This window comes from Eumetopias jubatus, unplaced genomic scaffold (assembly GCF_037043125.1).
Source record: "Eumetopias jubatus isolate StellerSeaLion01/CBP00866 unplaced genomic scaffold, mEumJub1_p1.0 scaffold_109, whole genome shotgun sequence".
NCBI lineage: Eukaryota > Metazoa > Chordata > Mammalia > Carnivora > Otariidae > Eumetopias > Eumetopias jubatus.
In genome coordinates this window covers 355,450-366,547 of record NW_028274915.1, presented here as the reverse complement: position 1 = coordinate 366,547, position 11,098 = coordinate 355,450, and the positions used below count along the sequence as shown (strand labels likewise).

Genomic DNA, 11,098 nt, shown 5'->3' with positions numbered 1-11,098 from the left:
TGTGCCAAATATTTTGTTTAGTGTGAATGTCACTAGCTAACTAGACACTAAAATACAGCCAAGTAGGATGCCTGAGTGGCTCAGTCGTTAAGTGTCTGTCTTCGGCTCAGGTCATGATCCCAGGGTCCTGGGATCGAGCCCCGCATCGGGCTCCCTGCTCAGCGGGGAGCCTCCTTCTCCCTCTCCCACTCCGCCTGCTTGTGTTCCCTCTCTCACTGTCTCTCTCTGTCAAATAAATAAAACCTTTAAAAAAAATAAATAACATAAAATACGGCCAAGTAAAACAAAAAATGTAATGATAGAATTAGCATAATGAAAAGAAGCATATATAGCAATTTTACAGTAATTGATTCATAAACAAATACAGAAAAGACAACTAACAGACTCTTAAAACTAATAAAAAGAGTTCAGTGAGGTTGCTGTATAGAAGACCAACAGTAACAACAACAAAAATATCAACAGAGTTCTTCTATACTTGCACTAACTAAAAATAAAATGGGAAATATGATGCCTTGCATTATAGCAACAAAACTTGAAGTATCTATCTAGAAATTGACCTAAGAAAATGTAGAAAATACTTTTGAAAAATATTAAAATTCTTATATTAAAAGATACAAACTTTTGTCTAATATGATCATAGCTTTTAGAGGAGAATTTGAAACAGGGCAGCACTGAAGAAATATTCATTGAATGAATGAATCTGAATAAATGGAGAGATGCCATTCTCATCAATGTTAAGTTGTAGAGCACTCAATTATTTTATTTTTTCAGTGCAGATCGAATATGATGGGGGAAACTAGAAGGAAAAGAAAAGAGTTTGGAAATGTGGTATAAGGAAGAACAACAAAAAAGGTAAAAATAAAATAGTTGGCATGCAGCTTACTGATGATGATAGGGTGCCATAAACCAATCAATTCAGTAATAGGTGCCTGAGAGCCAGGAGGGGCAAAAAGACATGCCATGAAATTTTCAATTAATAGACATTAGCAAGTGATGATAGGAAGCTGGAACCTGTGGTTGGTGTGCTTGATAGTCATCATCATCCAAGGAGAGCTTCATAAACCTTTTGGTGTGTTGGCTTGAGCGAGGCAAAATGAGATAAGCACAAGGGGAAAGTCCTGTTCTTAGGGCCATATACTTAATGGCAAATACACAGCATAATGAGAAGTGCCTTAACAATATCACATGTGACAAAGATTTAAAAGTTAATTTTAAACTCAGTATGAATTAGCAGGATGATATAACTGACTTTTCCTCTGCTCAAAATAAAGAAAAACAATCTATTTTTAAGCTTCATTAATAAAGTAACGAAGTGTAATCATACAAGCTGACAACTTTCAACTCTGTAAGCCCAGCCTTCTGCCATCAGTATTGATCTCCTATAGCATCTTAGATTTAGCAGGTATATTAGGTTTTTCTCCTAACCCTGATGTTCTCTTGGTATTTTTTGTCTGGGAGGGCCTGTCTTGGTGAGAACACTACTACCAATGAAGTCACTTATGCCCCAAACTAGGGAGTCAACTCATCCTTATTTAGCTCTTTCTCTGACCCTCACCTGCAATTGGTCTTCCAAGTTCTAGTCACTTTAGCCACTGTTCATCTCTCTCAGTAGCTACTATTTTAATTTAGGACTAATTATCTCTACTTGATTGTCAGATAGTTTCCTAATTCATTTGTCTCCAAATTTGCAAGGCTATCTACACCATTTCTAGTGTATGCATTCAAAACACAAATGTGATCATGTTATTTCCCAACTCTAAAGCACTTCAGTAGATTTTCATCCGGTCTTCCCATTGTCTATGTGCCATATCTATAAGAAATGTTTGGAGGGGCACCTGGGTGCCTCAGTCAGTTGAGTGTCCGACCCTCGATTTCAGCTCAGGTCATGATCTCAAGGTTGTGGTATGGAGCCCCGCATCGCCTCTGTGCTCAGCGTAGAGTCTGCTTGTCCCTCTCCTTCTCTTCCTCCTCTCTCTTGCTTAAGTAAATAAATAAAAAAAAGAATGTTTGGAGGATGTATATTCAACATAAATATGTAAAAATAAGTATACAATGTAAATATTTCACACGTCATAAAACACAAAACGAATTTAAAAAGGATGCGATACAATAGGGATTTAAATCATGCAAAATATCATTTACTAATAGAACAAATAAAAATAACCTATTTTTGCAGTATTCTGAAATGTGTTTCATTATTTTTTTAAATGTGTTTCATTTTTTAAAAACTTGGCTTAACATTTTTTTGATACAGTGACTCAGAGCTCAGTTTATTTTGAGATTTGCTTTTGATTGCTGCAGTGATTAAACATAGGATACTTCAAAAACAAATAGAAGTGCATCAATGGCTATAACTATAATATAATTTTTATTTTTCAGTCCCATCCCTCAGTTCACATCTTTTTTTCTGAAATTTGGGTAATACATTTTTATCTTCCATAATTTCAATCAGTTCTTGTGAGCTAACTAAAGGTGTTATATTTCAGTATTTTTTAACAAAAAAAAGCCCCACTGAAACCTTTTATTTACAAAATTTTAGAACAAGTTAAACAATTTAATTTTCATGCTTTTAAATGTGGAGACATGAGAACGATGCTTTTGCATTGCTTTTGGTAATGAAATCACACAATAATGGAAATACTGCCATTTCGAGTATGCTCTGTCATCCATACATGTTTCTTTTGAAAAACAGTTGCTTTTTCACTAATTGCTAAACTCTCACCTTTATTCTGAAAAGACAGATTGTCTATTTATTAAAGACCCAATTTTTTAGAGCAGTTTTAGGTTTACAGCAAAATTGAGAGGAAGGTACAGAGATTTCCCATATGCCTACCGCTCCCACACATTTCCTCCATTAGCAATATCACTCACCAGAATGATACCAAAATAACAAAATGATATCAAAAATGATATTTATCAAAGATGAATCTGCACTGACATTATAATCACCTCACCCAAAGTCCATAGTTATCTTAAAGCTCACTCTTGATGTTGTATAATCTGTGGGTTTGGACAAATACGTATTAACATACATCCATCATTATACCATCATGCAGCGTCTTTTCACTGCCCTAGAAATCTGTGCTCTGCCTATTCATTTCCCCATCCCCCACCCCTGAGAACAGCTGATCTTTTTACTGTTTCCATAGTTTTTTTGCATTTTCCAGAATGTCATATAGTTGAAGTCATACAGTATGTACCCTTTTCAGATAGGCTTTCAACTTACTCATATGCGTTTGTTTCCTCCATGTCTTTTCATGACCTGATAGCTCATTTCTTTTTAGTGCTGAATAATATTTGATGGTCTGGATGTACCACAGTTTGTCTGTCCATTCACCTACTGAGGGACCTCTTGGCTGCTTCCAAGTTTTGGCAATTGTGAACAAAGCTGATATAAATGTCCCTGGGAAGATTTTTGTGTGGACATAAGCTTTCAACTCCTTTGGTTTACATACCAAGGAGGGTGATTCCTGGATCATACGGTGAGAGTTCGTTTTGTTTAATTTTGTAAGACACTACCAAACTGTTTTCCAAAGTGGCTGTATCAGTTTGCATTTCTCACCAGCAATCAACAAGAATCCTTGTTACTCCACATTCTCTCCACATTTGGTGTAGTCAGTGTTGCAGATTTGGGCCATTCAAATCGGGGTATAGTGATATCTCATTGTTCTAATTTACATTACTCTGTTGAAATATGATGGGGAGAATCTCTTCATATGCTTATATTCTGTTTATGGTGAGGGGCGTTTCAGACTTTTGTCCATTTTTCAATTGAGTTATTTGTTTTCTTATTGAGTTTTAAGAGTTCTTTGTATATTTTGAATAACAGTACTTCATCAGATGATGTCTTTTGCAAACATATTGTCCCAGTCTGTGGTTTGTCTTCTAATTCTCTTGATCCTGTCTTTTGCGGAACAGAGGGTTTAAATTTTAATAACGTTCAGCTTATCATTTATTTCTTTCATGGGTCGTGTCTTTGGTGTGTTATCTAAAAAGGCATCACCATGGGCTCCTGGGTGGCTCAGTTGGTTAAGCGACTGCCTTCGGCTCAGGTCATGATCCTGGAGTCCCGGGATCGAGTCCCGCATCGGGCTCCCTGCTCAGCAGGGAGTCTGCTTCTCCCTCTGACCCTCTTCCTTCTCGTGCTTTCTATCTCTCATTCTCTCTCTCAAATAAATAAATAAAATCTTTAAAAAAAATTTAAAAAAAAATAAATAAATAAAACGGCATCACCATACCCAAGGTCATCTAGGTTTTCTCTTATGTCATCTTCTAGAGTTTATAGTTTTGCATTTGACATTTAAGTTTATGATCATTTTGAGTTAATTTTTGTGAAAGATGTAAGGTCTGTGTCTAGATGATTTTTTTTTGCATGTAGATGTCTAGTTGTTCCAGCACCATTGCTCCTTTCAAAGTCAAAGAGCAGTGACTGTATTTATGGGGGTCTGTTTCCGGGCTCTCTATCCTGTCCATTGATCTATTTGTTTACTCTTTTGCCAAAACCACATTGCCTTTATTACTGTAGCTTAATTGTAAATCTTTGTTCTCCTCCTTCAATACTGTGTTGGCTATTTTGGGTCTTTTGCATCTCCAAAATACCTTAGAATCAGTTTGTTGATATTCATGAAATAACTTGTTAACACTTTGATTGATGTTTATTTATTTAAAAAACCCCATCTGCAAGGTAGTATGCTAATGGCAAATTATTCTCATCATAGGAAAGGTAAGCAAGTTTTGACTGCTTGTAAAAGGAAAATGTGCAACTCATCTTTATATGTGAAAGTTCTTTTTCAGTTCTTTGCTGTGAGATAAAAATCTCTGTGTAATACCTCAGATTTTCATGATAATTTTTTACCTCATTAAAAGGTGATATTGAAATATTATCAAGACATGGACATTTTAAAGTCTTTGTTTTTATAAAATTAATGCCATCAACAAAATAAAATGTTCATCTGCTTTACCATTTTTGCACCTAAATTTGCTTATAATAACATAGTTAATGAATTTTGCTATGGTGCTAACTTTGTCACTTCACCCTAGGGCCTTTTTTCTCTTTCTTTTTAGTCAACTTTCTATTTATACCCACTATTTCCCTGACAGAGTGTTTTCCAAAGATATCAATACTAATGAGAATATATATATTCTTCGCTACATTTCACTTTACTGGCTCACCAAAGTTGTTCATGTATTTCATTATTGAGAGAGTAACAAATATCAAGAAGAAACATTTTAGAAACATCCATAGTTTTGTTCTCAAGTGTTTAGCGAGTGTCTGATACTCATTTCTTCAAATATTTAGCTTTGTTTTCCATTTATTTATCTGATGCATTTTTTTTTTTAAAGATTTTATTTATTTATTTGAGAGAGAGTGAGAGAGCAAGAGAGCATGAGCCGGCAGGGAGGAACAGAGGGAGAGGGAGAAGCAGATTCCTCACTGAGCCGGGAGCCCGATGCAGGGCTTGATCCCAGGACTCTGTGATGACCTGAGCCGAAGACAGACACTCAACCAGTCGAGCCACCCAGGCGCCCCTTATCTGATGCATTTTAATCAGTCACTGTCTTAGGTTGGGTTCCCAAAGAAGTAAATCTTGAAAGAAGGATTTGAGTGTAAGGAGTTTATTTGGGAGAAGGAGATCCCAGAAAGCATGGATAAGGGATGGCAGAAGTGAGAAAAGGAAGAGAATGATCCAGTAAAGGAGGTGTCACCAAGCAGGTTCCTGCTATGAGCAAATGGAGCTCACTCCAGCTGGAGAGCTCAGGAGCTAGCATAGAATTTTTCTGAGTTGTTCCACTTGAGACACAGTAAATATTCTCCAACTGTTTATCTGTCATCAGCAGACAAAAGTTACTGAGCTCTTCTGGCCTACCTATTTGCGGATCTAGAGAGCCCTCAGATGGAGGGCTACCGTGTATTAAGATGCAGTCTCCAAGGCTCAGGGACAAGGTTATGAAGAAGGTATGTGAACAGGGTCACTGCATCATCTGCTAAGGTCAACAGAGGGCTTCAGAATGCTTTGGACCATGTTTCTAAGGAAGAAAGAACAAGTATTTTTAACCAAAGCTATTACTGTTAAGTAAGTCCTGCAGAAGAGGGGTGCCTGGGTGGCTCAGTCGGTTAAGCGTCTGACTTTGGCTCAGATCAAGATCTCAGGGTCCTGGGATCCAGTCCCGCTTCAGGCTCCCTGCTTGGCAGGGAGTTTGCTTTTCCCTTTCCATCTGCTTATCCTCTTGCTTATGTGCTCGCTCTCTCTCAAATAAATAATTTTTTTTTAATCCTGCAGAAGAAGCTATTAATCTTTATCAAATTTAGAAAAAAATTTGTAAGGTCTTCATATTCTAGATGTAAATCTATACCTTAAATAAAAATACACCTTCTTTATGTATATATACATATATATCTATACACACACATATATGCATCTATATGTCAATGATTTAATAGATCTGAATGTATCATTAGTATTTTTACCTGACAAAGAGTTTATACAAGGAGTAGAAGGATCAGCTCTGCCCTTTTCTTAGGTCTTATTTTGCTTACCCTGTTAGTGTTATCTTCAGTTTGGGGTTTCTTTGAAGAGATCTTTCTTAAGTCAGTTGTCTATTTTATGAGGGTTATTTACTTAAAAGTAGATAATATAATCCATACATCTACTTAACTAGGCACCATAAAATGCAACATTTTTGATCAAAGTAAAATGAATAACAGGGTGATGGCCAACTGTTCAGCCCTCCATGTTGTGGAATTCCCATTTTTCCTTCAAGATGCTTTGCTTGCTTACGGTGTATGAGATGTGACAGTTGATATTCAAACGTATTGAGGTTGCCAGTGTCAATTCCAGTGAAATATTAGTAAAGCTTAACATTTTCCTAATTCTTGGGGTAAAAATCAAATAACCTAGAAGTTCTCATATTTTACCCTGCTGGATCATTTCCTGCATCCCCTGTGGTATGTACACCCGAATTTGGAGACCACTAGACTGTAGGACAAAGTTCAGATGCCTTAGTTTGGCGCACACAGTCCTCCACCATCTGGCCCTTGCCTACCTCTCTAACCTAAGGTCTTGCTTTGTCTTGCCTTATACCCTGCATTTCCGTTATAATGAACTTTTTGGAGTTCCCTCAATTTATCATGTTGAATCATAATGTCAGAACTTTTGTTTATGCTATTGCTTCTTCCCAGAATGCTCTTTCTCTTTGGACTACCTGGGAAAACCTCCTCTCTGAAACTTTTTCTATCCTTTTTCCACTCCCCAGGGAGCACTGAAAACATACTCTTTGGAACATTACTGTATTGTCAACCTTAACTTTTGTTGAACCTCTTTGCTAACATTCTTGGCTCCTCCTATAGATTATCATCTCCCTGAAATCAAAGATGTTGTCTAGTTTGTCTTTGTATCTTCAGCATATAGCCTCAAATAGGCACACAACCATGCTCATTGAATTAACTATGGGGTCATAGTCCTATTGTACATAGTCTTGATTAGCCAGCTCAGAGGATTGTGTTTAGGTCATGATGTCTCTTGAAGAAGTACTTGGAAACCTGATGTGTAGTCAGAGGAAAAGAATTCCAAACAATGTTATGAGAGCAACTGTAGCCTGGGACCAATGTATAGAGTAATAGGGAAGAAGGATTTGGTTTTAATATAAGGAAGAATTATCTAACAACTAGAGCTGCTTGAACACAGGATGAATGGCTTTGGGGTATGGTGAGGGTTTTTTGGGGTTTTTTTGTTTTGTTGTTTTGCCAGTGGAGATGTTGAAATAAAGCCTGGATGGATAACCTTCTTGAGCAGACTGAACAAGCGCTTAAAGCATCTGGAGTGATCATGGTAAATGGAGGAGAATTTAGCTGATCTTTCGATTGTAAACAATCAAGTTGTGACCTGAAATCATTTGGTATGTCGAGTGATAGGTCTAAACCTTAATAGATATTGTTTCAAAAAAAAACAAAAACAAAAACAAAGCGGTGATGGTATTTTAAGTAAACAATTCCTCTGTAATTCAGAATGTCTGGATCTGGGTGAGACACCACCATAATGCTTCTTTGCCTTCTTATGAACCAGGCTAAGCAAATCTTTGAGCATGTGCTAATGCTGTTTATTTTTCTTTGTGAATATACTCACAGACATTTAACTTGCTTCCTCTCTTCTGAGAGGTAGGATACTTTCACTCTGCCTAACCATGGATTTAAAATTTATAGTCTGAGAGTCCATAACAAAGTGATAGTGTCTCTAGAGTATTGGAGAAGTAGCAGGTACCTTAATCTAGATGTTCAGGGCTGCCTGAGACAGAATTCTAAAATAAAATATTGAATCAATTAAATTTAATTCAGGACATACATAATAAGCATATATCACAGGTTTAAATAACACTGTTGATAGTATACCATAATCTAATTTTAACACCTTTGAAAGGCATGAGTCTTATAATATGGAAACTGAGGTTCAGTGAGGTGGAAGGCACTTGGCTCAGTGGTGTACAACTAACTGGTTTCCGAACCTAGGCCACAATCCATCACATCTAATTCCTCTTCGATGGGTTTCTCCGTTTCATCACACTGCCTCCAAAGTATAGCGTGTGGTCCTGACCCTGAAGAACTTTTGCAGTCTCATGAAGGGATAAGACATATCCATAAAACAATTAGAGAACAACAGAAGTAAAATCAAGTGCAGTAAGTGCATTAGAGCTGAGGAGGAGTTTGGAAGGTCAACAAGGTGAGAAATCACAGGCTAAAGGATACGGAAATTTTTATTAAGAGCAACTTTGAAAATAGCTCTGAAAGATAATTAGGCTTACAAAATTTTTTCTTTGGTTCCTGAAGTGCATGTTGGCTTTGTCCACATTCACCGGTGCCTTTCCTTCTCTTTTACTTCTTTTTAGTTTTACTACTCTATTATACTGGCCAATGGGACGCAAGCATCTAATTGCAGCAAATTCTTATACATTCCAAGTGACCCCCACAAAAACAGGTTGCCATGGTAACCAAACAAAAAGGGACTAGAAAACACAAGCAAAGTATTTACTTAATGTCTGATGGGCTCTCTGCACGATTTTCATTAGACTTGTTGCTGGCTTTCTTTTAGGTTTGGGTGCCAGTCACTGCTTATTTTTTTATTTTTAATTTTTTTTTTTAAAGATTTTATTTATTTATTTGAGAGAGAGAGAGAGAGATAGAGAGCACGAGAGGGAAGAGGGTCAGAGGGAGAAGCAGACCCCCCTGCTGAGCAGGGAGCCCGATGTGGGACTCGATCCCGGGACTCCGGGATCATGACCTGAGCCGAAGGCAGTCGCTTAACCAACGGAGCCACCCAGGCGCCCCACTGCTTATTTTTTTAAACTGTTAAAAAAACGAAAACTTTATCAGGCCCTTTCGTATAGAAAATTGTATCAAGCTGTGAAGTCACAGCAACTGATTTTTTAAATATATGAAACTTATTTAGAAATGTTGATTTATTACATAGAATTAACCCAGAAGCTTGCAACTCTTGCCAATGGCATTCGAGAGAACAGCAGGGCCATTTGATGATAGTTAAGAGTTGTTTAAGAATGCTACAAAAAAGGGAGGCTCATAGTAGCTTTAAAAATAATTTTGTTAAAGATCCTATTTATTTTTGCCGCCACATCAATAATAAAAGCCTACACTAATCAGTTGGCATAGATACTTCATTGCTAATTATTTTACATACAAAGTCTAATTAATAGACTATATAATTAATACAATCTACTGTGTTCTAGCTAGTTTTAATCTTTTGGTGAAGAAAGATTTTGACAATGAGACACAAAGTCCTTTAGGCTCATAAAATATGTCTGACATTTTTTGAATTGGGGAGGAGGACCCACTCCCTTCATCCCTACTATTGTCTTGGTACCTTTTTGAAGTGCTAAAACATGAGATTTCAGAGACAGTCTAGGAAGATGGCATCTGTAGCTATGGCAAGCTCTGAAGGTGTAGACAAATACACTGCGTGTCACTAGGTGGTAGGTTTGCTTGGGATCTTGGCGTAACAGACTCTTGTAAGAAAAGATAATTAGAAGCTGCATGCAGTAAATAGCTTCAGCTGACACTTGCTTTTAAGAATCACGCTCACATATATCTTGCAAAAAAGTGATTCTACAACATCAGTGACATTTGTAGGAGTAGAAAACAAAGCTGGATGCTTGTTTGGAAGCCTAGTTAGGCAGGGGGAAAAGTTACTCCATAAAGGCATAGGTCTTCTATGCAGTGTTGCTGCTCTGTGATACAGGTCCACCCACTTGCATATACAGAATTTGCAATTTGCTGTATTGTACTAAAATGCCTTTTTTTGCATCTTTCTATGTTAATTCTCTTAGTCTAGCAGCTGAGTGTGGGGTTCTTAAAGCAAGATTCTCCTTCAATGAAGGGATTTGTCTCTTTGGAATAGAGTCAATTCAATGCCAAGTTGATTCTACTCTTGGGTCACAAGAGAAAAAGGTAAGAAAATATAATGCAATTTTTTCCATATAAGGAACACTTGTTTGTAACAACAGTGACAAAATACATAGGAGAATGTTCATTATGTATGTCTGTATTAATGCCTCACATGTGATCTATCCTGTTTTTGTACTTTGGGATGTCTATCTAATCATTCTTCTTTTTGAATTGGGCTGTTTATGTGGAAGGTGTTAATGTGGGCTTCACCAGTATCATTGCTACATTGTATCCATACAGGAAGGTTAGAGCCAGTTAGCCAACGGCTAATTCCTATCTGAAGTATTTCTGTGTTGCAGTCTCTACTTCAGTCATTCTTTGGAAAGGAGGTGGTAGGTTTGAGTGAGGATCCAATAAGAATACACATCATTGAGTTCTAGCCTAAAGGTGGGCTGGGACAGATTTTGCTCTGAGGGCAGGGTTGGTAGATATATCCCTATCCGAAAGTTCGTGCATATGATCCCCAGTACATGTACAGAAAAGGCCAGGCTTTAAGGGCCTGAAGTCAACATCAAAAGAATCCTGTGAAGAGTTCTTTGCTGAAGTTAGGGAGATTAGGAGTGTAACTTTGTCCTTTGTTTCCAGTGAAAAATGTAGGCTGGAGAAAAGAAAGGATTTCTTCTAAATTCTTTTTGATTTATCCCACAG

At 37.2% G+C, this 11,098-nt stretch overlaps 2 long non-coding RNA genes across 6 annotated transcripts in view; one reads left to right on the top strand and one right to left on the bottom strand.

Annotated features, from left to right (window-relative positions):
- LOC114203192 (uncharacterized) overlaps positions 1–11,098 on the bottom strand; it is a 145,388-nt gene that overhangs the window by 51,179 nt on the left and 83,111 nt on the right. For 2 of the 5 annotated variants that reach the window (XR_015767471.1, XR_015767470.1), the window contains one exon: positions 735–1,978. The exons of 2 other annotated variants lie outside the window; for them this stretch is intronic. This is a non-coding gene — a long non-coding RNA (uncharacterized LOC114203192). Of the gene's footprint in view, positions 1–734; positions 1,979–3,226; positions 3,905–11,098 lie in introns of those variants that run through there. One more of the 5 variants, XR_015767472.1, reaches the window with a different exon arrangement.
- The window catches only part of LOC148161616 (uncharacterized), a 49,903-nt gene continuing 42,148 nt past the window's right edge, over positions 3,344–11,098 (top strand). Inside the window, exons 1-2 of the long non-coding RNA XR_015767478.1 lie at positions 3,344–3,482; positions 10,333–10,453. This is a non-coding gene — a long non-coding RNA (uncharacterized LOC148161616). The remainder of the gene's footprint in view (positions 3,483–10,332; positions 10,454–11,098) is intronic.